This window comes from Fukomys damarensis, unplaced genomic scaffold (genome assembly GCF_012274545.1).
Source record: "Fukomys damarensis isolate Sample0158 unplaced genomic scaffold, DMR_v1.0_HiC HiC_scaffold_25, whole genome shotgun sequence".
In the NCBI taxonomy this organism is placed as follows: Eukaryota; Metazoa; Chordata; class Mammalia; order Rodentia; family Bathyergidae; genus Fukomys; species Fukomys damarensis.
In genome coordinates, this window is record NW_022900937.1 from 33176198 (window position 1) to 33203223 (window position 27026).

The window sequence follows — 27026 nt, forward strand, 5'->3', positions numbered from 1 at the left end:
AATGAACAGATACTTCTCAGCAGAAGCAGTGCGAAGGGCCAATAGACACAAGAAGACATGGTCAACATCTCTGGTCACGAAGGAAAACAAACTAAAACACTGAGATTCCACCTCATGCAGAAAGGATTCCTACCTTCAAGAAATCCAACAATAATAAATGTTGGTGAGATAGCAGGAAGAAAGGAGCCCTTCTACATGGTCTGTGGGAATGCACACTAGTACAGCCACTACAGAAATCAGTATGGCAATTCCTCAAAAAGTAAAAAATAGAAATTTCATCTAGCCCAGCTATTCTGCCTCAGTATTGTCCCAAAGGAGTTAAAGACATAACCATGCAACCCACATTTACAGCAATAACAACTCATAACAGCTAAATCTTTGAAGCAGCCTCTGTGTTCATCAGCAGATGAACGGATAAAGGGGATGTGGTATTTACACACCATGGAGCACTACTGGGCCACAAAGAAGGATAAATAAGTCATTTGCACAGAAATGGATGCACTGTGAGACCATAATGTTAAGTGAAAAAACTCAGATACACAAGTTTAAACATCACATGGTTTCTATCATATGAGAAACACAGAGTAGAAATAAGGAAGAAAATAGATAATAGGAAACAGTGAGACAGATCTTCTCCAAATGGGAGGACAAAGGGAGGAAGAGAGAGAGAGGGAGTGGGAGAGTGAGAGGAAGTATAACTAAAACTTAAGATGTGTTGCTGCATGTTCAGAAACGTACAAACAAACAAAAATAATAGCAAACATGTACTAATAAACATAAAAAAAACACCAAAACTAAAGCCGGGCATGGTGGCGCACACCTGTGATCCCAGCACTCAGGAGGCTGAGGCAGGAGGATCGCTGTGAGTTGGAGACCAGCCTAGGCTACATAGTGAGTCCCAGGTCAGTCTCAACTATGTAGTTAGATCTTGTCTCAAAAAACCAAACCAAACCAAACCAAAACCAAAAACTATACATGCAAAGAAAGCAATCACAAGGAGTTTTAAACCCTTCTAAATTAATGGTGGTCACTACTAACTTGGGGATTTTCAGTACTTTTTTACTGCATGTATTATTCAAATATTCCAACTTTTTTTTTTGGTACCAGGGATTGAACTCAGGACCTTGTGCTCATGAGGTATGCAGTGGTACCACTGAGATAAATCCAACTTTTTCATAATGGGCATATGCTAATTATGTAAAGAAAACAAACATTTAAGAAAAAACCCTATCACTCTGGCAGTTTAACATTAATGCAAATGACAACATTTAGAGGATAAGTTGCTGATAATGTTGACCCTGAAGGTAAAAAAGAGTAAAGATGTAATGTCTGAAAGGTGAGATTTTCTTGAACAATTAGAAATTGATTTTATCATGTAAGGGTACAAGATTCAAATGATGAATGTAACTGTACTGTATACTTAAAAAGTACCAATAAACTCAATAAGATTGAAAAAAAAGCAATTGATTTTATAGTAGACATAGAACATCAGGCCCAGGGATTAATTCCTTCCCCGCAGTCTTGCCAGAATTACACGCATCTCCATAAGAACATGGGTGTCAGCATGTGTAGCAGCACCCAGAGCAGGGGCACGTCGGCCTTGTATCTCTGCCAGGGGAGGGCAGGACCCCAGCCACATCCTGAGGACCTCACCCCCCATGCTGGCCTCAAGGAAGGAACGGAAGGAACCCCAAATCCCCAGGCACCATGTTGGTAGAAGGAACAGAGAAAGAGGAAATCCAAAACACCATGCAAAATATATAAATACATTTTTAGACAGCGTTCTCTGCTTCATTTGGCTTGTTTCTGAACTATCTGGAATACGCACACAGCTCCCATTGGCGTAAAGAGAGGAGCTGATGTACACATTTTGCATGTATATTTTGACTAACAACAACATCCAATTGAAACATCTAAAGTCAAAAGGCGAAGGGGCAGAAAAGGGCTCTGTCTCAATTGGCCTCATTTCAAATCAGCTGTGACTGCACCCCAGGTTCTACTTGCTTTCAGGTGCTATTCCTACTACAACAATAAGCTGTGCTGGAGCGAACCTACCACACTCGAGGACTCCTCAAATGTCAGCGAGGGTGGGGCCAGATCCCGCCAAGCACGCGCTGCACTTTGACCTTGGCAGCAGCCTCCACGTGACCTTCCCTGCGCAAGAGAGGAAGGAGAAGCTGTTATTGGGGCTGGGACTTTCTCTGATGTCCTCATGGACACACAGCTTCCCTATGTCTCAACAGAGGCCTTGCACGCCTGTGTTACACTCAGCACAGGTTGCCTGTGGCCAGCCCTGGGGCAGATTGTCTCTCCTGCTTGTTACAGGTGTGGTGCTTTTATTATTTATTTATTTATTATTTATGTCATTATCATTTATTTATGTATTTATGTATTTATTTATTTTGGTACAGGGAGGGATCGAACTTAGGACCTTGAGCTTGTAAGACAGGCGTGGTGCCACTGAGCTAAATCCTCAGCCCAAGGTGGTGCCTTTAAGCAAAGTTCTGTGCTTTAATGAGGAGGAGACGATGAAGGCAGGTGGAGGAAACTGGACTACTCCACCACATCAGGCTCCTCTGCAGAGACCCCACAAGGGGGATGTGTGTCAGAGGGGAGCTCAGGGCATGAGACGAAGCCTGCTGTGAACACATGACCAACAGGCTACAGTCCCCAGCCTGTACCCTCACTCCAGACCTGTAACCTGAGAAGGTCCAATCCCATCTCATATCTGTGAGATTAGCTAAGGCCGCATCAGAACCAGTGCCATGGAGAAATGCATTTTGGTTTGGTGTCACATGCCTATAATCCCAGCACTCTGGGAGGATGAGGCAGGGAGGATTAAAAATTTGAGCCCAGCCTGGGTGACTTGTCAACTTGCTGAGAACCTGCCTCAAAAAAAGAATAAAGGGTCGGAATGGAGCTCAGTGTGAAGGACCTGGGTTCAATTCCTAATACTGCAAAATAAGTAAATAATTAGAGGAACATAAAAAATAAAGGCACAGGAACCCAGAGGGAGGAAGTTTCTGATAGATCCTGTTTTCCAGGGTCACATGAGTACCCCAAGCAAAGGACAATTCCTTTGCAACATTAATTCAATTTTTCCCAACTGCAAACCACATTCATCCCAATTTTAGCAGCTCTTGTGGGAGGAAAAATGAAACATGAAATTCTTTGCTTCCAAGTGTGTGTCTGTGCCTTAGCTCCACGGGCCGGGTCCTCCCCAGAAGTCACACCTTGCATCTGGTGTCGCTCCTGGGACACTGTGCCCGTAGATACCCTAACAAATGTTAATCATTCTCTTTTTTTTTGCCTATGCTCACTTGCGTCATTCTTTCGTGGCCACCAGTTATACTGGTGTGGTTTCTTGTCACTGGAATTCACAGGAACACACACGCACACACGTGCGCATGCACACATATATGCACACACATGTCCAGACTCATGACATCTAGAATGATACTTCACTTTTCTGGTATTTAGTGTCCCCTTCCCCAGATTCTTCCTGTCTAACAGTGGAATTGATTTGTCTTAGGCATACCAATACACACGTTACATGTAATGAAGTAAAATGTGCTGTAAAGTAAAAATTCACAGTGTAATTCAAATGCAGGCAATAAAAAAAAGACCTTGATTGGAAACAAAAAGGAATCTTCACATTAAGAAATGCACAAATAAGAACAGCTACCAAGAGTGAGGATTTAGAAGAAATCTCTGATGAGGTGCCTGGGTCCATATCTCTGCCAGTCTTCACATTGGTGTCATTATCCCTGTGCCCCATTTGCTGGGACTCAGTAGCTCCTGGAGACACAGCTGGCACACAGTGGGACAGCTCCTTCCACCTGCAGGGTTTCTGCTTCTCCAGGCTGGTTTCTCAGACTCTCAAAAACAAAAATCCTGGGCTCTTTGTTCTTTAGAAAACCCAGTCTCAGTGAATACACTGGTTCACACACAGAAACATTCTCTTTCAGAAATAGCCAATGGCTCTTCCAAGACATCATTATTAAGATGTGGAGACCATTTTGTTCATTCCAAATCTAATGAAACAGATGTATGCTTTTAAAAGAAGTAATGCAGATATCAAGTTTCTGATGGTTTCTAATAAGCGGATAAAAAGAAGACCAAGAACCCATTAAAAGATATTTATGGGAATGTCTGGCCTTGGGATTTTACTTTAGAAGTGAAATGGCAGCAAGTCTGATGTGTACATGGGCTAGAGCATGCCTGCCTCCTGTGGGCATGGAATTAATACAAAACTCTTTGCAGAGAAGACACTGTCCTTGCCAGGGATGTAGCTTAGTGGTTTTGCTGCTTGCCTTGCAATCACAAGGACCCAAGTTCAATCCCTGGTACAAAAAAAAAGAAGAAGAAGAGGAAGAAGAGGAAGAAGAGGAAGAGGAAGAAGAAGAGGAAGACGATGACACTGTCTGTGGCCAGCAGTGCCCTAGCTGCCAAACCCCCAAACACAGGCTGGCTTTATGGGCTCCTGCAGGGCAGGGCAACCTCTCCAGAAAAGGCTTGGCTGAGTTGTTTCCCATCCTGCTGGAGAAAGAGGACATAGAGACACAGCTGTGTATACACAACACTTTGCATCCAACATGACCCTTGCTTTTATTTGGGTTTTGCCACATTATTTACTTTCTTTAAAATATTCAGATAATTCTACAACAGTTAAGACTTCTTGGTTTATCAAAACAGAGTATTGGACTTTAAACATTCTGAAAGCATTGACTAGATCAAGTTGCTCACCGTCTGGTGTTATCTTTTGCAATCCTTGTTGAATATCACCAGTATCTTAGTGAAAATTACTGGGTCCAAGCCTGCCAGCCCCTCTGCGGTAGGTGAATTGAAGTAACAAAGGACACTTAGTTTATAAGCAGCAGAATACTAGACTTGAATCCTGACCATCTCAGTTCTGATTATGTGCTCTTAACCCCCAGACTCAACCCTCAGAACAATCAATGTTAACTTTAAAAAAAACTTCATAGACCCAGAGCAAAATCTTGGGAAGACCTGAGCAAGTATTTCTTAGCCAGCAAGGGTCAGTCCCAACTCTTTCCTTTTAATCATCTTAAAAATGTAAACACATGGGACTGGGGATTTAGCTCAGTGGTTCCAACACCTGCCTCACAAGCGCAAGGTCCTGAGTTTGATCCCCGGTACTAAAAAAACTGGAATCCAGCCTTAGCTTGCAGCAAGTTGGGGAATTTGTTTTTTAAATTATATAAATAATGTAATTGAATCATAAATAAATAAATGTGACCCCAACATGCCAGGCAGATCTTCTGTGACCCCAGCACTCTGGCTGGGCCTGTGCAAGCCCAATATACCAGGCTGATGCTGGAATCCACTGTCCTGAAGATTTAAGCAGGGCCATGTTCTGGCTCAAGGCTGGACATCAGCTGGCGGCCAGAGCAATCAGTCCACACTGCCATGTTCACTAAGCCTTTCATAGTCTTCTCAAAACAAGCATCACTCTTAGCAAGAAAACTTGCTCTTGTTTTCTGCTGTGCCAACCTTCGGGTCTGCAGAAAAGGAAGACGTGTGGAGAAGGTTCTACGACAGAGACTGAGCACAAGTCCTGGCCATGTGTTGCGGCATTTAGTCCTCATGGTGAAGTAATGCTTGATAACACTGCTTCTACAGATGGCAAAGCCGGGCACAAAGACACCATGTGACTTGAAGTCACTCGGTTTATAAATGACAGATGGTTAGACTTGAACCCTGACCATCTAATTTCTGACCATGTCCTCTGAACCACTAAACTCAACCCTCCATACAGTTAAAGTTATTTTTTTTTTTAAAGAAAACCTTCCTAGACCCAGATGGAGCAAAATCTTTGGTAGAACCGAGCAAGGACTCCTTGTTCTCTGGGTCATCGGCAGCCGAGCTCTGCCTGGGCAAACCAAAGTGGGGGTGACACCCCAAGAAAGAGAATGTCTCAGGGCTCGCTAGTCAGTGTGTCCTGATTACCTGGGAACTTTGTTGTGCTTCAGGATAGGTAGCTGTATTAGTAAAACCAGTTCCATCTGCTTCTTTTTGAAACACTTTTAAACTTTACTGAAATGCACGCCATCACCCAGGTAATTCTGCAGCTCACATCATATTCCTATTGGACAGCACTGATCTAGCCTTACTCATCAGGTGAATTTTACAGTGAGGCAGATTTGGATTTTTTATCAGAATGGGGCCACATAAAGATGCTGAGTTTGAAGATATCCTTTTTTATTTTTTGGTTTTTTGAGACAGGGTCTCACTATGTAGTTGAGACTGACCTGGAACTCACTATGTAGCCCAAGCTGGTCTCGAACTCACAGTGATCCTCCTGCCTCAGTCTCCCCAGTGCTGGGATTACAGGTGTGCGCCACCACGCCTGGAGAAGATATCCTTCTTAGAAAGCCTTAGCATCCATGGGTCAGTCTTGGGATTGTCCAGTTTACATTCTTCTCCAACTCAACAAAGTTACCTTCTCAAAGATAATGATTTCCTTAACTCTTTCTGCCCCTTTTGCAGTCAGCGTCCAGCTGTTTACTAACATGTTCTTCTGTTGTAGGCTTCAGTGGCTCTTGAAGGAGGCAAGTCGAGCTCCCCGGGGGTCAAGGGAGCCAGTGGCGATCCAGTCTGGGAGAGAGCCCTCCGGTGAGCACACTGTGCGGTGGGGGCAGGAGGGGACTGTCCCTCGGCTGGAGCAATGGGCATCTCCACAGTGTCAAAACAGCATGTCCCATCTTAAGCTGGCACAAGAGCTCTGGCTTCTTTGCTTATTAGCCTAAATGCTTATTTCTTTGTGTACATTTCTTTGTAGTATCACATTTTCTTCTGGCTTATGCTATATGTTCCCATATTTCAATTATGGTGGCAGAATAGTTCATACTTTTAATTTATTAAAAACCTGATTATGACGTTTTCAGGCCAGTGAACTAATTTTTCATGTACATCTACGGAAAAACTGAGCTTTGAGAAGTAAATACAAAACAGACTCCCAATATATTAACATAGAGGGCAGCTGACGGCAACAATACAATGATAAGGTCCTAAGCGCTGTCCTGGGAGCTGTCCTTCTGCAGCACTGGGTGAGATGCCTCTTGGCCTGGGCTTTGAGGGCCTGAGAACACAGGTGACCCTCAGTGGTGCTACCATGCAATAAAAGTAGACCGTACAAGCCAACCCAAAGCTCCTCTTCAAATGGGCTGTGTGTGGCCGGTATTCACAGTGTTTGACATGGGAGACATTGTGTGCCTTTCTTACTATCATCCGAGGAGATGAAAAGGGAGAGATTGATATAGACCCAATTAGCAGCCTACAAAGCCAGCAATCCCCAGCCTCAGCTCACCTGCGTCAGGCTACAAACAGAGCTGCACTCCAACCCCAGCCCCAGGGCTTCAGGAGGTGGATCCCAGGAGGAGGAGGAGGGAGGGGAAGAGAGTGCTTCAGGAGGTAATCTGCCACTGGGGAAGTCCTCCCTGAGTCAGCTCCGGATCCCAGTGGGAGCGTGGGTATTTATGTCCTGACGCTGGCTTGGAAATTCACCATCACAACCCTGGCCCTAAGTGTCATGCAGTCGGCTTACACCCACAGGCACCAGCACAGCGGAAAGTCAGAATTTCTAGATGCAGTGAGCAGGGACGGTGCAAGCACCCACACAAGCTAAGATTCAAACCCAGGCAGAGCTCAGCCAGGGAAGGGGTGGGGGGTCCTGGCCTTTACTTCAAGCTGGCTATCTTAGACTCCATCTACTTCCACATTTTAAAAAGACGACATGGACATGAGACAAAGATACCAAAAAGGAAAGGGCATCGGGCAAGCGTAATCTCCCACAGTTAAGACACAGCAAGTCGAGGAAGTGCAAGCTAAAATTCTGTGGTTGTCTGGGCCACACCAACAAGCTCACTCTCTCAGGAGGTGGGGAAAGTCTCCTCTCTGATCTGATGCATGTGTGTGTGAGTCACCTCAGGAATTCTGAATCACCCTGACACCAACCAGCAGCCGGCTGGTTGGGTGTGGCCCAGGCTTCTGTGTTTCTGAGACCCCAGGAGATGTCAGTGTTCAGCCAGGGCCGAGAACATCCCACTAGCAAGAACCTTCCCAAATTTGAGCCACTTCCTGGGTAAGAACCCCAGAAAGGGACGAGTTTTTCCACTCGCCTGGGCTATTAGGAAATCGGTTCCAGTGGCGGATGTTCCTCAGTCTACCTGTTTAACAACTATTCGGACTTACAACCCACTGCTTGGACTTACAATCTATCTTTTATTTTTGCAGAAGTCTGTACATCTTGTTGATAGAGCCTCGATGTCTTTTTCATACAGTACACTTTGTTTATACAACACTAATTTTGCTGATTGTTCTGTACAGTATAGCAGTGCAGTTTTAAGTTCTGTCATAGTCCAGTACCACACATGTAAGAGTTACGCAAATAAAAGCAAAGACATAAAGTTGGAGTTTCCTCCTACCACTTCTTTGTTCTGAATATTGTGATGTACACATTACACAATTCCTCTTTTAGCGACCAATTCATCTAACGACCTAGCCTCGGGAATGGTGCTCACAGGTTAAAGGAGGGCTGTATGTATTAAGGAAAAGGCCTGGTAAATGTGCTACTCTTATATATTGCCTATTTTTACTTAAGGAAGAACTCAAGGAATGGAAATTCAGAGCCACGGGACAAGACACTGACATCGCATAAGAAGCGAGAATGGTTGAAAACTCAGGAAAAAAAAAAAAAAAGAGATATTCTCGGGTTTTACCTACAAAGCCATGGTACAGCTTTTCTAGCTCCTGACTATGACACTGGTGATTTGTGGTTTGAGCTTAAATCCTTTTATGATACAAGATGATGTGCCCTGGGCTCGGGACAGTGAGACATTCTAAGGTCGACGCTTTCCTTGGAGGGGCTCACACCGGAAGTGACGGTGCCCAGGGTCCCAGAGACGCTAATCCTGTAGGAGCTCAGGCCTGCACAGGGCGGGCAGGTGACTGCGGACAGAGGCAGGAGCTCAGCCCAGACGAAGGTGCAGGCTTCTGGACTTAGAGCTTCCTCTTGCACACCGAACGCAAAATGAAGGCCCACAGATTTGCTAAGGGAAGGAGGAGGAAGCCCTCGCTGAGGCAGGTAGTGCGGGTCTCGGTGCCCCGCGCCCTGGACGTCTGCCCTGCTGTAACCCTGCCAGGATGGGCTCTGGGTTCCCAGGCGTTAGCGCTGGGCCAGGATACCTCGCTCTGCTGGGCACCTAAAATCAGTCTCACGGCATATTGACTCATGCTCACCGTCAGACGTCTTCTACCCTCTTCCCGGAGGATTAGCTCCCGAAATTAAAACCGGAGATTCTAGGAGCTCAGAGCAGGCGTCCAGGCCCCGGTGGGACCTGTACCTAAATGCGGAGTTTGCCCCCTGCCCACCTCGGATTGGCTGAGTCTGGCCCTCTGCTGCCCCCTGTTGGCGTGGAGTCAGAAGGAAGGCACTGAGTTAAAAGGGCGAGAAACAAGAAACAGCTGGTTCTTGCCTGCAAAGGCGCTGCTAGCTGTGCACAGTGACCCAGGGTGGGAACGGCAGATAGGGGGCTGTGGCCAGGGGTACAACAGCCCTCAAAACTGAGCTCCTTGTCCCCTTGAACCTGGGGGCATGGCTGCTTCCAGGATACGGGAGTGTGGAAGTGATTCTGTTCCCAAAGGTCTGATGTGAAAACAACTCTGGAAGGAGAGAGAACTTCTCAGAAAATGCACAACCTGCTTAGGTGGAAAGTTCTCCGGTTAGACTTCTCTGGTTGTTTCTCACTCTGTTGCTCATGGCAGGACGGCGTGTGCCGTCACATGGAGGACACTGCACCCCGGGAGGCAGAGACAGCATCTCTGCAGGGGGAGGGAAGGCGGAGTGCACCCCTCCCAGGGCCCTGGCTGGTAGGAGGTGCTCGTGCACAGCCAGGCGCAGCCTCTCTGGGACCCGCGTGGTCCCCACTTCAGGATACCACACTCAGCACTGTGATCAGCTGGCACGAAGAGCAAGTGTGCATCTGCAATATTTTAAAAAAAACAACAAAATGGGCCTGCATTCCATTATCACACAAAGTTAGCTTTCCCCGGATCAGACGTGTTGGATAAACATGAGCTGATAAATGGTTCTCCCTCATGCTGCTTCTTTTAACCCCAAGTCTGTATGCAAAGCAGAATAAACTCAGGGAAGGCCTGGGAAACGAGGAAGGAAGTGTGAAAATCAGGCGGAAGAGAAAGGAACCTGGGCTCACTCTTCTCTGGAACACACGCTGCACAAGAGTACTATTCTCCCTCTTGCACATTTCTGCCTCCCTCCCACACCCTGCTCACAGGCAAGACCAGAAGTCATCAGAGGGCAGATCATGACAGCAGAGGCGCTAGACTCATGGCCAGGATGGGCACTCGGGGGCAGAGGATGCAGAGGACTGAGCCTGACCACTCTGCGAGGGATTAGATGCCACAGGGCCTGGCACCTCCTTTACCAGGACAGTGATATTTATCTTCTTCTTCATGGTCCACAATTCTGGCAGGGGCATGGGGCGAGGACAGCATGAAGGAGAACAATGCCTGTCTGCCCCAGCAGCTGCCAGCCAAGGGCTCCAAAGGAAGGCAGAGATTCCAGAGCGCTGTCCCCAGAGCCCCAGTGTCACGGAATGAAGACTTCGACTTCCCATGCACAGGGAGGATGTGTCACCGTCAGTCAGAGAGGAAAGTGGCACGGGCCTGTTCCTGCTTCTAGAGCCGGGGAGCTGCTGAGACCGATGAGGCTGTGGGTGATGGTGGGGGAAAGGGAGCACACCAAGGAAAGGATAGCGCAGAGAAGACACTGCGTCCTTCAGGATAAAGCTTCAACCCTGAAGCTGCCCTGTTCCTCCTGGAAGCCACGTGGATGCACCTGCCCAGGGGCAGAGGGGACAGGATCCCAGAGGGGCAAGACTGGCCCTGCTACCTCTTCCTAGCTCCTCTGCAGTTGGACAGTGTTTAAAAATGCAGAAACCCTGCTGGGTGTGGAGGTGTGCACCTATAATCCAGCACGCTGGGAGGCTGAGACAGGAGGATTGCAAACTGAGCTTGGAATGTAGCAAAACCCCATCTCAAAAATTTAAAATATAGATACATAGAAAAAGGCTGGGGATATAGCTCAGTGTGAAGACCCTGGGTTCAATATCCAGCCACACACACACACACGTGTGTGTGTGCATGTGTGCATGAAGAATATATAGGATGAGATCCTTGGAAGGGACTCAAGCTTCTTACAGTTTAGCTCCAAGACTGCAGTGCGCTGCCATCCCAGCAGATGTGACAAGGGCCACTATAAGTGGCAGTCACAGTCAGCTCTTAGCACCCTGGAGATCGTCCCACCACTTCTAGCGGGAATTATGTGATCCAGCTTTTCTTTTTTTCAGCTTTAATTGAGTTTATTGGTACATTTTAGGGATACAGTACAGTTACATTCATTGTTGGGAATTTGTACCTCTACATGACATGTCTTGGTTCTCATTTTTTCCCCTTGTCCCTGCCCTCCCTTCACCCCCTCCTCCCCTCCCCATCTACAAACACTTTATTTCCATCTTTTCATTATCTCACATTTTTTTCTTTTCCCTTATTACCCTTCCCCTACCCATCCCACCTTCCCTACACCTTTAGCTCCTTTCTTCCCATTTCTAAATGTCAGTAATCTTATTAGGGTGATCCAGCTTTAAACAGCAGTGCGGTAAATATATAGATGTATAAAGAGGAAGAGGGAAAGAAACCAAGTACTCCCTATGACGGGTCTTCATTTTCGATGTATAATATTAAATTACTAGAAAGCAGCCAGGCAAGGAGGGGTGGGAGACTTACAAAGTGTCCAGACTGTGAAACGTGGCTAGCCGTGGACGATGGCAACCAGGCAGTTGTAATTTTGGTCACAGCAAACCACATTATCCCAGGGACACAATAAGACAACGCAAGGCCCGACACAGTCTCAGACTCCCTCCGATGCTCTCACTGACAGCCTGGTGGGCCTGGCCCCACAGTTTAGATTGGCTTTTAACTTGGAATGGTGGGGAGAGAGTTGGCAAAAGACCCCAGATCATGTGCACTCGCCTGGAGTGCGGCAGCCACCACCCGGAAGCCTGCACGGATGCCTCCCGTGTGTAGGTTCCCTGGAGGGTGAGCAGGCTCATTAGGACTGGGACAGGGGATGCAGACTGGGCTTCCATTCATGTGGAAATGGAAGCAGGAAGAGGAGGAGACAGCCTCCAAGCAGCATGCATCTGCATTTTACACGAGGCCTTCATGGATTTAATTATGCTTCGTTTTATATCTGCTCTTTTTACTGGGAAGGGAGAAGATATCCAAGTCCCTAGCAAATAGGAACAAATACACAGCCCACTATTATGTACACACCAGTGTGCATTTTATCATTTACCCTATAGAAGAAGTCAGTTTTTTAAACTGTTCAAGACCGTAGCATGTGCACAGCTCTCTGTGGGGCATTATAAGAGGGGTTATGTCATATTTATTATATCGTGTTTTACTTCTGGTCCTCAGGAAGCTAATGGTCAGGGGAAGAAGCATTCAGCCTATAAGAAGACACAGAGCGGGCATAGGCAGCAGTGATGAGCCCCGGTTGCAGGCATGTTCTCCTCCTTCCTGAAGGCACAGAGCACACGCTGCTCCAGCCAATGGGAACTCACTGGGGAGTTCTGGGAGGACCCCGGAGGCATGCTGGGAGATGTGGGGTGCGCAGAGTGCTCGGGACATGCAAGCGCTCAGCAGATGTGACGAGAGCTGGCTGCGGGGGGTTGGGGTAGGGGTGGGGGTGGCAGACTGAGTGGCCAGGGGCGGATCTCACAGGCCCGGAATGATGGGGAAGAGAGCAAGGTGCCTGAGACTGGAACTCTCCCTGTGTCCGAGGCCAGGGACCTCAGGGCGGCGCATCTTGACTGTGGGCAATTCTGTGTGAGCAACGCGCAGCATGGGCGATCTTCTGCCCCCAGCCCTGGAGAGAGCAGTCAGGAGCAGAACAGCAGGGCATCTCGGGGAGGGTGTCATGCACTTGGGGATGAAGAGAGGGGGGCGGGAGAGAGGGAGAGGAGAGAAGAATAGCGACAGAGGTAGGGGATAGGAGAGAGACTGACAAAGGCAAGAGTGAGGGAGGGGAAAGCAGAGGGAGACAAAGAGAGACAGAGATAGAGAGAGGAGAGAGACACAGGAAAGGGGAGACAAACAGACAAAGAGGAGAGAGAGGAGTGAGAGAGTGGAGCCACACGAAGTAGAGAAAGAGCGAGAGTGGAGAGAGACAGAGAAAGCAGAGGCAAACACAGAGACACAGAGACGGTGGGAAGAGAGAGACATAGAAGGGAGAGACAGAGAGAGGAGAAAGAGATTGAGAGACCTGGGGGAGAGAGAAAGGGACAAGGGAGGCAGAGGGCAACAAGAGACAGGAGGGAGAGAGACTCAAGAAGAGTGCAAGCCAAGTACCTCGATCTAAGACATTTTCATGAGCGAGATAAATAGAGAAAACACGAACGCTTTGTTCTGACTTCCAACTTGGAGTCTACCCAAGCTGGTCAGTCGAGGGAGTGCGGTGCCTTGGAGCCCAGCTATGTGGCCTCCTGGGAGGAGGTGGGCGCTGCCACTGCCGGGCAGAACTGTGGCCAGGCACGAGGAGTGAGGAGCGGTTTATTCCGGGAGAGGCAACTCCCGCCTGGAGAAGGTTTGAGCTGCTCGCTATTCCCATTCACATGCTTAAAAAAAAAAAAAAAAATTCAGCAAAGGAATGTGATTCCTGGAACAACTATTTCCACTTTGGAAGATTTTCTCTTCTGTTTAAAAAATTAAAAAACAAAACTTTAGAAAGCTTTGTGATTAGTGTGGGGATGCTCGTCTGTGAATGGAAGGGCCGTGGCTCTTTTCTTTCAGTGAAACACACATCTTCCCTTTTTGAGAAGCACTGTGCGGCTAACCCCATGAGCTCTAGGAGAGAAGGAGGAAACTGGAAAGCCAGAAGGAAGCTTGAGGAAGAGTGTACGGAGCGGACAGAGGAGGGAAAACAGAGCATGCTTGGGGCATCTATGGCCTCCCCGGCCTATGGTCACCTTGCTCTCAGCAGGACCAGGCTCCTGGGCATCCAGATCCATCCTGCAGCAAAGAACTAAAGAATCCTCTTATGTCCCAGCAGTAGGACTTGTGTCTCCACCAGAAAGGACCCTCCAGGGATATTTGGTGCCCCCTGTAGCGTCCATACTCTCCGAGAAGCCAGCCATTATATAATCATCCAGTGAGCCAGCTATGCAAAGTATGCACACTGGTTCTTGCATCCTTGCTTTCCTGCTTCGCAGAGGCACTGGTGACCCAGTGCCAGCCTGGGACTGGCTGTACTCTGTGTCCTATCTCTGTGCAGCTGCAATGGGCAGCATCACCAATGGTATTCAGGCAGCACAGGGTTCCCTTGCTTGGGATAGAAACCAGAGAGGCTGGGATGCCTGGACATCAGGGACCACCCAGGACAGTCCTAGGCACACACCAAGGACAGGTACAGAAGCCCCGTCACAATCGTGAACCATGTTCTTTCTCATCACGCCTCTGCCTTTCTGTAGATAGTTGTGGCATCTGATCCCCCTCTACCAAAACCCGTGCCCTTCAGCTCTTGATCCTCCTGCCTGGCCCCTCTGCCACACCAACAGATGCGCCCTCTCAGGGTGTTCCAGAAAGCTCCCTTGATTGCCTGAGGAATAACAAATGTAACCTGGACACAGCACGAAGCGGGACCTGGAAGAAGCCAGAGTCCAAACAGTTCTCTGTAACACACGCAGACCCAAGTGTCTGTCCCTCACCATACCCTCGAGCTCAACTCCACTGTGGTCTCTGGGTGGGCCCACAGTTTAACTGGGGGCTGAAATCAAAATGCAAATGCTTGGCTTCTAACCCGGCCACATCATTTAGTGACTCTTTGGTGAGGAAATACAGAGGGAGGTGGTGGGAAACCTGGACCTCGTGCTTGAAGGTCTTCTCTGTTTGGAGGAGGCGAGACAGACAGACAAGGGCAGGGAAATCCCAGGTGACGAGCAGCTGTGTGGCACCAGTCCAAGAGCCAAGTATCAAATCCCGGGCATGGATCTGCCCAGGAAGCCCATAAGAAGGTGTGTGTCAATGTAAAGGAGCCTTGGCAATAATAATTTGCCACCTGCCACGGCCAAGCAGCCATTCTAACATGAGATTCTGTGAACTTTCAAAGTTATAAAGACGCCTCTACAAACAAGAGTCCAGATACTTGATGTGGCAGATGGCAACTCTATGTTTTAAAGGACAAGCATCTCTGATGCTTCAATCAGTGGTGAACACCTTGGTTCTAGGATGGTACCAGGAAGGAGTGCTTTACAGGGAAACATGAGCATTGGCCAGGCTCCCTGTGTCTAAATCTTAATAGAAAGATGCACAGTGCCCAGTGCTCTCTGGTCACCATCTTTCTTCCATTGTAAGAGAGCACTGGGGATCCATCTGTAGCAGTAGGGACAGCTGTCTCACTGTTCTGGAGGGCTCCACTTTGATGAAAAAGGGCACAATTTTCTCAGGAACCAGAGGCTTTGGAGAAACCTCTCTAAAGATTCTGGAATCCTGCCAAGGTGAGTGCCTTTTGACCTATGAAGGCCATGGGGACTTGGAAGCCATTCTGTCCACCAATCGGGCCAAGACCTCAAGTGCTCTGTATGTAGCAGATGTGAGAGTGTCTGTCTGGGGTCCTCACTTGGCAAAAGAGGTCCCTACTTTCACTGGGGCCCACAGCGTAGGAGGAGACCTGGCACTCTGCATCTCTCAGCCTTGCTAAGAAAACACCAGCCACTACTGGGCTTCTCTCTTCCAGATGAACCCATAATTATCAAAACAGTTGAAAGCCTTGAGCACCCACGCTATCCCCCTTCTGATTTTCTTTAGCTCTGTTTAGTGATGACTGATGTGGCCCTTGCAAATGATGGCAGGAGGCTCCCGCACACTTAGATAATTTCTTTCAAGGTGATTTTCTAAAGCATCCCACCCCATGATGACCTTTTCCATACCATCACAGTCTTGTCCATCAGACTCCTGAGTTATATTTTAGCAGGACAGGGTTCTCTACCAGCCTGCTGATGTATTGTGTCCTTTTAATTAACTTTAAATCAAAAGGAAAAAAATCGATATTGTTTGGTATGTTGGGGACTTTGGAGCAGTTCCCAAACTGTCGAAGCTGGCCTGAAGTCAGTTTATTCTTATGAAATGGAGCCCTGGGAGAGGGTGAGTGCCTATCAGAAAACATCACAAAACAAGATTAAATAGCCCCAGAAATTCTAGACTCTTCCATGGAAATGTTTCTTTTCTGAGTACAACAAGTTATGAAAAATAAACATGCTTTTAACCTAAAGATATTCAAATAAACACACCCTCCCCAAACACACAGCTTGGCTCTGTGTGAGGACAGGCATTTGCCTCCAGCACCCAGGGACTGAGTTCTTTCTTCTTGTGCTCTGTAGATTGCCTGACCGTTTGTCTAAGCCGTGCAACCCTGATCTCTCAGTTACTTGAAGAATTACTACACCAGGACAATGTGTTACTCCCAGTGGCCAACGTTTCTCCAGCTTGTAAAATCAATTTTAGGTAATATGAAAATGTCCATAAATAGATCCTGTCAAAAGTCCAGAAGATCCGGGGCACAATCTGGCAAAATCTGAGTGCTGTGGGAGGCTGAGGCAGAAGAATCCCAAGTTCAAACCCAGCCATCCGTGGGCAGCTTAGTGATTCAGTGACCCTGTCTCAAAGTAAAAATAAAAAGGACCTGGGGAAGTAGCTTAGTATAAAAGCCCTGGGTTCTGCCTCCAGTACCCTCCCGAAGAAAATAACCCAATGAAAAGTGGATTTCTCCACCTCATTTCGTGGCTACATTTCCCCAGTTTGAACAAAACACAGTAAATGAAGCACAATCTTGCAGGGGATAGTAGTAATGATTAAAAGGTGGTAGCCGAACAGACTCCAGGAACTGCCCGTCCTGCTGTTTGGGGGCTGTGGGGTGGGTGGTGGGCACTCACATCTGTAATATCTAGAAAGACGCAGGAGCACGGCCATTCTGTCACTGTGGCCACACCAAGGCCACCCTGCCGCTGTCCCCTGCACTGGCTGGTGATCTTGTGCACACCCTAGGCTCTCACGGGTCTGCCCGCTGGGCCCTGCCTGTCCTTCTGGCTTCTTTTCCCTTCTCTCATCCTCCCTTCCTTCCTCCATGCCTCTTTCCTTCTCTCCTTTATCTGCTACAGACTTGTTGAAAACTCCCCTGATCTCCTAGGCATGCCACACCACAGGAGCAGGTGGGCAAATTAATTTCTTCCTCACTTTATTAACAAGTATGCAACTCACACTTTGAGCCTTACTGTGAGCCAGGCACTGCTCTGAACCCTAGGTTTTGATGGAGAATAAGACTAAATTTGAAGGACTGGTAAATGCAACCATCCTAAACATTTTCTTTCATTGGAAGGTTAAATATGGAAATATTACAGAGATCCATGATTATGTGCAGATATTAAGTTCATGGGCACTCCATTAAACAAAAGCATTTAAATATATACAATGGGCCAGGCCTTGAGTTAGATCTATAGATCAACTACAAAGAAAACATGCTTTGCTCTTTCTACTCCAAATTTCACTTTTGGAACAGGCTCAGGCGACCCCTTCCCGGCTGCCCCTCCATTCACCTGAGTGTATTTCAAACACTGCAGAAAAAGCAGAGATGGAGAAATAGCCCGATACACAGTTCTTTTCACAAATGTAAGACACGGTGGGTATTGAAGTAGAAAACTAATTCTGCAGATGGGTGCTCAGACTGTAAAGTGATGAGTAATTAGCTGATGAATCAACCCGCTCAGGTGGTCTAAGTATTCAGAGTATTTCGGACCAATTGATAAAAACTGTATTTGTGGTGTTGGCTTGTTCCTTCCTATGAGCCTGTGTCTCTGAGCTAGGTGCTTGGGAAATGTGGGATCACCTTCCCCTGAAATGGCGAGGAGGAGGGGCCGCGAGACTTCTATTTTTGCCAGACTTCAAGACAAACTTGACGGAGATGTCAAATCGCAATGACTGTGCCTGCCACTAAATATGCTGATATATGCACATCCCGGTGGCTGGCGTCTGTGTGCTGTGAACAATGAGTTCTTCCCTTCTCTGGAAAGACAGACAGCTCTGTGTGAGCAAGTGGCTGGGATGGAACAAAAGTGCGAACCTGATCAAATCCTTGGGCCTGTGAAAGAATTCAAATGGGTTCTTTGTCTCCTCTGAAATGCAGCTAAGACCAACATTATTAAACAGATTATGGACATGGTAACAGGCAGTGATGATGGGTTGTGCGGACTCAGGTGACTGCTTTAGGGCCACTCATGAAGGTCCCTCAGCCATCGTCAGCACTGAGTTCCTTCAGGGTAATTATGACCTTTGGTTTTATTTACTCAATCAACTATTCAGTTTACATTTACTATTTGTCGAGGAGCAGGCAATGAGGCTCTATCCTCAGTTCTAGGATAAAAATTATAAAACAACAAAAATAGCCAGATGTAGTGGTGCACGCCTGTCATCCCAGTGCTCTGGGAGGCTGAGGCAAGAGGATCGCAAGTTTGAGGCCAGTCAAACTTGTTTGAGGGGAGATCCTGTCTCAACAAAACAAAACAAAATGGACTGGAGATATAGTCAGTGAAAAGGCCCTGGGTTCATTCCTCAGTGCTTCAAAAGAAAATAAAAGTGTCATTGTGATCATTATCATGGCCGTAAGAGAGCTTGCAGACCTATTTCACTTTTCACGAACATCATCTTGGTTTCTCTTTGCAGCAACCTTGATACACGCAATTCTTTACATTCTGCTCAGTTGCACAGTGGGGATGCCCTTCCCATCATCTGTTGCTTGTTGAAAGAGGACAAGCAAAACCTAGGATGGCCAGGCTCCACCTGCTTCTGAGTGTCTCGTGAGACCTGCAGTCCCCCTTCCTGTCCGAGCTACCCGTCTCCCACTTTCTCCTCAGAGCAGCCTGCACCATGACCAGTACAGATCAGGGATCAGCCATGAGCTCCTGTTGCCATGTGCAGAAAGCCAGGCTCTCAGACCCCGCTGTCCCCTTAGGAAGGGCTGTGCTCTCTGAGCCTGGCTAGGCTGGGAGGATGGATCAGGTGGCCCAACGGTGTATTACTAGGCCCCCGATTTCTAACGATATAGAGAACAGGCTTAGGTGGCATGGAGGCCACCTGAGGACTCTTCCCCATGAAGTATCATATGTTCACAAAGTCACACACCCATGACAGGCCAAGAGGGGGCTTAATCAAAACAAGATATAGCAGCAACACACCCAAACCCAGCTGGTCTAGACACAAGAGTAGACCATGGCCAATGGAAATCATTGCCTATAAAAATAGACACCCAGTGCCTGACTCCTCAGGGCCCAGCCTAGGAAACAGGATGAATCTCCCTGGGCTCCGGTGCCCACAGGGGATAGAGTGGAACAACTGGTGATGTCAAAACACCCTGGCTTGTCCATAGCCGCCTGGCCATGAGCAGTGACCATAGTGCTGCTTTGCTCTTTATATGAAGTGTGATCACAAAATATGGCGAATGTTTAAATTTTTAAAAAATTACTATTGGAAAAGGCACATTGCCCTTATTTCCTTTCGCAGTCACTTTTGTAGTCAGCAGAGCAAAATACTCAATACTTGCAACTTAAAGGAGAGATTGATTTGAACTCAAAGTTACAGTCTGCGGTCTGCTCTCTCCAAGGCAGAAATGGCCTGGTAGAAAGGACCAGTAGAGGAGAGCTGCTCACCTCATGGCAGCCAGGAAGTAGAGAAAGAAAGGAGGAGGTGAGGACAAGAATGACCTTCCAGGTCACACGCCAGTGACCTCTTCCAACCAGGCCCTACTTTCTACAGCACATTCAGCTGTGAACACACCCATGGGTGGATTCACTGATGAATACAGCCCTTCATCATGCAGTCACCTTCCAAACACATGAGACTGGGGGGAGATTTCAGATCCAAACCAGAATGATCCCCTCAGAATAGCACCCTACCTTCCAGCACACTCATCCCATCTCCTCACCACTTTTTGCAGCAGCTCTGAAGTTCTTCTTTTCTGACTGTCTTTAGTTGCACTGTCCTGGCTGCTTTGATGTCTTGATTCGATTCAAAGTGTTTTTCTTTCATGGTCATTGTGGCTTTAGGGATGAGCTAGAAGTTTCACACAGTACCAGATCTGGGGAATAAGGTGGATGAGGACACAGGGTCGTGCTTTCACAAGCTTTCCCTTTCCTTTGGGTGGCACTGAATAGCAGCATTCACTGTATTTTTGTTGTTGCTGTTACCAGGAATTGAACTCAGGGCCTCGGGCTTGCCAAGCAGGCCCTGAACTGCTGAGATACATCCCCAGCTATTCACCACATTTTTGATCACACTTTGTAAAGACCCTCAGGAAAGAGGACTCCGGAACTGCTGCAGAACATGAAAAGAATAATGGGATAAGTGTATAAAGCAAGGGGAAGGATTTTAAGGGGGATTCATGGGAACATGTTTTTTAATAGTAATTTTTAAAAATGTACATTTACTGTATATTTTGATCACTTTTTGTGCTTGTGTATGTCTCAAAGAACAAATGTCCGACTTGAGATTACTTGAAAGCAATAAACCAAAAAAGGTGCTAAATGTAAACTCAGATGCTATAATCAAGCTGGATTTAACAAAATGCTAACAATATATAGTATGTTATTTACATTCCAGAGCAGTGCCAATAACCAGACAAGAATCTGTTGAGAAGTTCACCTGGTAGAAATCTGTACTTGGGATCCCAGGACACATTCTCCATGGGCAGGCTGAACATACAAGGCAGCAAGCAGCCTAGGAAGTCAGATGACTAGAACTTTGTCAGGTTGAATGGTATAGATAAGTCCAGATGCTGCAAGTCACCATGCCTGGTGTGGGAAGGGTTTATTGGGAAGAAGGGGGTGAACTGAGGAGTTTGTCTCCTCCCATCTTAGGCTCACACCCTGTGTCCTATTCCTGTGCTCTGCAATACTGGCCCTTCAACTCCTCTTCTCTTTCATTTAATTATAAGCCCTGGGTTACTGTTCCAATCTTTCTATCTTTTTTAGATGATGAAGTCTTCAGAAAGAGGTGGCCTTCTGTCTCTATCAGCAGTTATTCAACAGGCTTGGGAAAGCTTATCCCAGGACTCAAATACAGCCATAGGTGACAGTACTCCTGTGGATGGTGATGGCTGTATGGATAGTGTTCCAATAAAACTTTATTTACAAAAACAGGAAGTGGGCTAGATTGGGTATATGCACAGGCCACAGTTTGCCAATCCCTGCCCTAGAAAATCCATCACTCCTAAATGATCTCACCTGGTATCCTCCAGAGCGGTTACTGAAATCACAGGCATGGTGTCTAGAAGGAATAATCACTGAGAACAGGTGTCCTGTGTGACTGCCTCTGGCCCCATTTGGCTGTTGGACACTGGCCATAGCCAGTCTGCTCTGAGGTGACTCCCAGTGTAGAAGTCACATTTGGGTTGGAAGTTGTTGTATACAATAAGGTGAACTTGCCTCACTGATAATTATTCTATACTTGCGATACATTGGAATAACAGGGGCTTGCAATATTGAATTAGGTTAAAATCTTTGAGAAGCTTATTCTGTAACATTTGGAATTTGGATCTGCCCTGGAGATGAGGTGAAATAGACGATAAACATTATATATCTGTGTCACAAACCTCTCTGTCATAAGAGCAGAGAAAGCAGAGAGGACACCTGGGTTCCAGGTGAACATCTCAGGAGGGTCACACATGCCTGGTTATCCCACAGTGGGCTGGCTCTATTCCTTCCTGCATCTGACGGCTTAAAATCTGTCCATCTCCGGACCCAACTTTTGGTTCACCATACCCAGAAAAGAAGTAAAACAGCAAAATATCTACATCCAGAGTAAATTTGTCTATTTCCAGAATAGCTCACCGTGCTATTTAAATGACAATAGTCCCTTTTAGCTTTAAAGGTGAACATCAAACACAGGGAGTCCTCCATTCATCAACCCAGAAGCAGGTGCTCCACCAAGACATTTTCTCGGGATCCCTGTGTCTGAAGGGAGATGTCCTGTGTCCACTGCTTCTGAAGTGGCTTCTGCAGGGCCGCTGCTTATAGCCACACTGAACTTCCAGGACCTGATCTTAGCATCAGAAAGGTGGGATTTCTGAGCCTGGAATGGCGTTGCAGCTTCTCTCTCTGCCTGGCCCTGAGCCTGTGCCTCTGGGTGCTCTGTGTCCAGGTGCCCTTCCTTGCTCTGGGTTTTGCCCCAGTGGGAGGAAGATCCTAGGAAAGGATGATTTGCCCTTCCAGTATCCATTCAGATTTTACTTCTACACCCTTCATTAGCATTGATGGCTGTGCCTGCACCCCAGAGCTGGAGATTTCAAGGATCCTTCTTGGTGCCTCACTCTCCAGAGGCTGGCCTGTGGCTATTTATCTTTTAAGTGGCATTGAATGGTTCAAGCAACAAGGAACACACTTCTGATGTAAGTGCAAAAAGCAAAGTAAACTAGGTGCAGAAGGAGGAGCTTCCTGCTAGGAGCTGGATCTTGGGGTCAGGACACCCAGAGGCAACACTATTCGAGTGGGACATCTCAAGATACACAGAAAGCACTTGTCATGGGCTTTCCTGTATCTGCACACCTCAGGGCAGCTTTCCCTGCAATGACAACATACCAGGAGGATCATTGCAAGTTCCGGACCAGCCTGGGTTATATAGTGAGTTCAAGGCTGGCCTGAATGACACAAGGACAGTCTGTCTCAAAAAACAAAACAAAACACAAGTTGCTAGAAATGCTAGGTGGACAAGGAAAGGGACCACCACAGCAGCACTTATAGGAAGAGAGGGTAGGGATGGAGAGCTGGGCTTCACCTGGAAAGGGTGGGGTTTGTAGTAGAAAAGTGTCACTGACCCAGCTTTTGGGGGTAGACAGGAGGTATCGGCATGGATTCAGTGCTCTGCCTGGAGTTGCTTAGATGACAGGGCAAGGGCGCAGAGCACATGGGGACCAGGCTGAGAGTGACCCCAAACCCCAGAGTAAGATGTTACACTTCATTTCTATAGGAATTAGAAGGAGCCTGGTGTTGCTTGAGCAGAAAAATGCTAAAACTATACTTGGATAATTGATCAGCAGACAGCGAGTGGAACACATTTGTGGCGTGTGGAAGGAGTGGCGTTTGCAGTGCCGGCCCAGGAGAGGGATAATGAGAGACCACGCTAAAGTGGCGGTGGAGAGGATGGAAGGATGCGGCAGTTGGGAGAGCTATTTTAGAGACAGAATTGGCAGGAAGTAGCCACTGATTGGCTGCCAGATTAATTATCCCAAAGAATAGCTCTGGCCGTGCCATTCAGCTACACAAAACCTTCGGTAATTTCCCATTATCTAGAGAACAAAGTCATAATCCTCACAACCAGAGACAGTTGTGAGCACAGCACCGTGACCCCCTGTGACCTTCCCTACCCGGGCTCCTGGCTGGCTGTCCCACCCACTGCCCTAGAAAAGCCAGGGCATCCTTTCCGGGAGCTTCTGCTCATCTTCCGGCCGGCACATCTCCCCTCTTTGCTGTTTGTGCCAATCCTGTTCTCCCTTAAGCACTGTCACAGACACTGCCATCTTTGTGGCATCCTGCTTCTGTCCCTGCTCCCTCCTCATGAGCAAATCACAACACTCCTTTGACAGCGACTTACCCCGTTCGTTCATCAAACTCCAAAGTGTGTCACAGTTATTCATCAGTACGTCTTCCCCTCCCTACCAGTGTGCACGATTTCTGAGCCCAGAGGACAGGTATGACTCACATTCTTCTAACTCACACCATCTAAGGTAACACTGGGTAGCCGAAGGAATGACTAGAACCACAGTCACCCGTGCAAAACGGGTGCTCGGAGCAAAACTCCTTTTGCCAATCAGCAAAAGTAAACAAGTACAAAACAGAAGACGAAGAGACTTCCTGTTCTACCCCTAGGCAAGAGGCAAAGCCCTACTTATTGGATCCGACTCAAAACGATGACCCTGGGTCTCACAGTCTCTCCTGATAACTCAAAATCTCAGCTGTGGCCTAGGTCCCTCCAGAACCTGACCTGAGAATACACGAAGATCTGATTTCCAGGCTAGATGGGACACGAGATCACAGGGGAAAGCAGAGAAGGAGCTGATGCCACACACGAGCAGGGAGGTGTGAGAGTGAAGGTGCTAAGCAGGCTGTTCTCTCCTCCAGAACAAGTCACACAGTGCTGATGTGTCCAGGCAAGTAACCGGCATCCTGGGTCAGCTCACTATGCTGCCTGGTCTCATGAGCTAGTGCGGGAGGCCCCAAGGCCCTCAGGTCAGCTGATCCAAGTGAGAGCCCTAGAAGTACCGTCTGAACAATGAAACAGGCCCTCTGGTGTGTACAGGTTTGGGACACAATTGGGGTGCAGTTGAGGCAAATAGACCCCTCAGGTCATGCACAGCCGGAGACAAGGCCGGGCCCTCCAGCCCCTCACCTGTTTGATTTAAATTTTTAGATTTTATCAGCGTACATTTGCAGTACATAATGGCTACCTTTCTTGTGGGGAGTTGGCACATGCACGCAACACATCCTAATTCTTTTGATATCCACTTCCTTCTCCTCTTCTTCCCCCCTCCCTCTCTTGGTCCGCTTCTCTTTTGCAGAAGCTCTGTTTTCCTGTTTCCTATGCTCTACCTTTTATTTCCCCTTTTCATTTATGTATATTTTGTGTTTCTCATAAAATCAAAGATCTAAATATTAAAACAGAAACACCTAACCCGTTGGAAGATAAGATAGCTAAAACTCTAGAAGTTATAGGAGCAAGCAAGGACTTTCCGAACTGAACTCCAATTACATAAGAAATAACACGAAGGATCAACACATGGGATCATATTAGACTAAAAAGCTTCTGCACAGCAAAGGTAGCAACCAACAGATGGAAGAGACAGCCTACAGTTTTTTTGAGACAGGGTCTCACTATGCAGTTGAGCCTGACCTGGAACTCACTATGTAGCCCAGGCTGGTCTCAAACTCACAGCGATCCTCCTGCCTCAGCCTCCTGAGTGCTGGGATTACACAGCCTACAAAGTGAGAAGAGGACTAATGCCTAGAATATATAAAGCACCCTTGGCTGGGTTTTAGACATGGCGCACCGCTGCAAGACAGGGATGCAGGAGCAAGCAGGGAATCGTAGAAGTCCCTGGGCAGGCATCCCAGGCCCAGCCGGGAAAGCCATACTGGCACCTGCTTTGCTTGAAGCTTTGAGGATGGAGCCCTGTTGTAAAGGACCAGGCGGCAGATACGCTTTACCCCAAACTGGAAACTTTGGCCTTGCACTAATCAGCCCGGTCCGTTCAAGAAAAGCCTCCTGGAATAGCAACAATCCAAGACCCAGCCGTAGCAAGTTCACGGGGTGTGCGCGCGCAGCTCGAGCCAGGCTCCCCCGTTGAATCATGGGATGCAGGCAGATGAATCACACGGCTCAATTACAAGAGCTGCGGGGCCTAATTGTGTGTGAGTCTGGGTGCTCCAACAGAGGCCTGCCTGGGGGAGCGGATGCTGGGGGAGCGGCTACAGTCCCCATTCTTTCGGAGAGAGAAGAAGGAATGGAATGGGAAGGAAGGAAGCGACTCTGCCTTTCCCTCTGTTCCTGCCTATGCCGGGGACCAGACTGCTCCCCTTTCTCCTCTCCAATGGCTTCTATATTTGGCTTCTCCCCCAGTTGCTTCTTTTGACTACTAAGAAACAAAATCACAACACCCCCCACACGTCTCTCTCTCTCTCTCTCTCCAAGAATGTTAGCACTTCTAAACTTTGTGGGGGATTCTCTGCTAGCTTTTCTGATGATTCCATTATCTGTTTCTCTCCCATGACCCTTTCTTCCTGCATTTGAACCCTCGGAAATGAGGACAAAGTTTGCATCCGGGGCACCAAGGACAGAGACAGCACATACGTCGTCTTGAGGACGTTTCACCCAAAGCTGTGAGAGGAAACTGGGCGAAGGCGGTGCTCAGAGCCAGGATGAGGTGGGAAGGGGCTGTGTTCGGGCCAGAAGCCGACAGAGAGGGCAGAGGAGGGAGACAGGAAGAATAGCCAGCAGCGAGGCAGAAGGACATCTCAGTGGATACTCGTGAATCGATTAAGGACAGCAGCCATTGTTTGAAAGGAATGAATGAGGCAGAAGATGCAGAGATTGTGGGTGATCTAAGCACAGGAAGGAAAGAATGGAAACAGCAATGAATTTAGAGCCCAAACAAATGACTCCCTCCATGCTTTTCAGAACATAAGCACATTAAGGATTCTTGTTCTGCAGTCACTATCTTCAGGCATCAATGGAGAAAGGGTGAAGGAAGTAATTCTTTCTTGGCACCCTTGGCATGGCCAAGGTGTTCATCTCAAAAATGAAGCTGATAAAATTGGGTCTGTGGCTCTCGGAAGATGGCAGATGTTGTATAAGCCACAGTTGGGAAATGGAGCTGAACCGAGGGACCACAGGCCCTTTGAACATGCTCTCTGTAATCCTGGCCATCTTAGCTGTGCTCAGAAGTGGGGTACAGCTGTGGTTTTAGGAGGGCTTGAAGCTCAGTCGAAGTGATACTTGGTTAAATTAAGCAGATAGTAAATAAAATATTCTGAATGAGGCTTAAGTTAGCAATATATAAATTTACAAATTGTTCAAAATATTCTTTTCGGAAAATGTGTGAATTGTGTCAAAAGGAGGAAGGAAGGGGATTAAGACCCCACTTAGTACCACATGGGGTGACATGGGATACTTCTGCCTTGCTCTTATTCTGGAAAAGTATTTAAAAATATTATTTATACTATCTCAGAGATATTATGCTGTAAGTCACAGTCAAATTAGATTTCACTATGAAAGAGTGAGGGCTTGCTAATTTGAGAGCCATGTTGGAACCTGAAACTGGACAGCTTATCTTCCTTCTCAGGATTGCAAATATTTCAAGGACACATTCCTTTCCCGTGAGAGAGCCTATT

At 47.5% G+C, this 27026-nt stretch overlaps 1 protein-coding gene across 16 annotated transcripts in view; it reads right to left on the minus strand.

Moving 5' to 3' along the window:
- Myt1l (myelin transcription factor 1 like) overlaps positions 1 to 27026 on the minus strand; it is a 382656-nt gene that overhangs the window by 339174 nt on the left and 16456 nt on the right. For all 16 annotated transcript variants that reach the window (XM_010629088.3, XM_010629085.2, XM_033756162.1 and 13 more), the window contains exon 2: positions 2056 to 2154. The gene's annotated coding sequence lies outside the window, so the exon portion shown is untranslated. The remainder of the gene's footprint in view (positions 1 to 2055; positions 2155 to 27026) is intronic.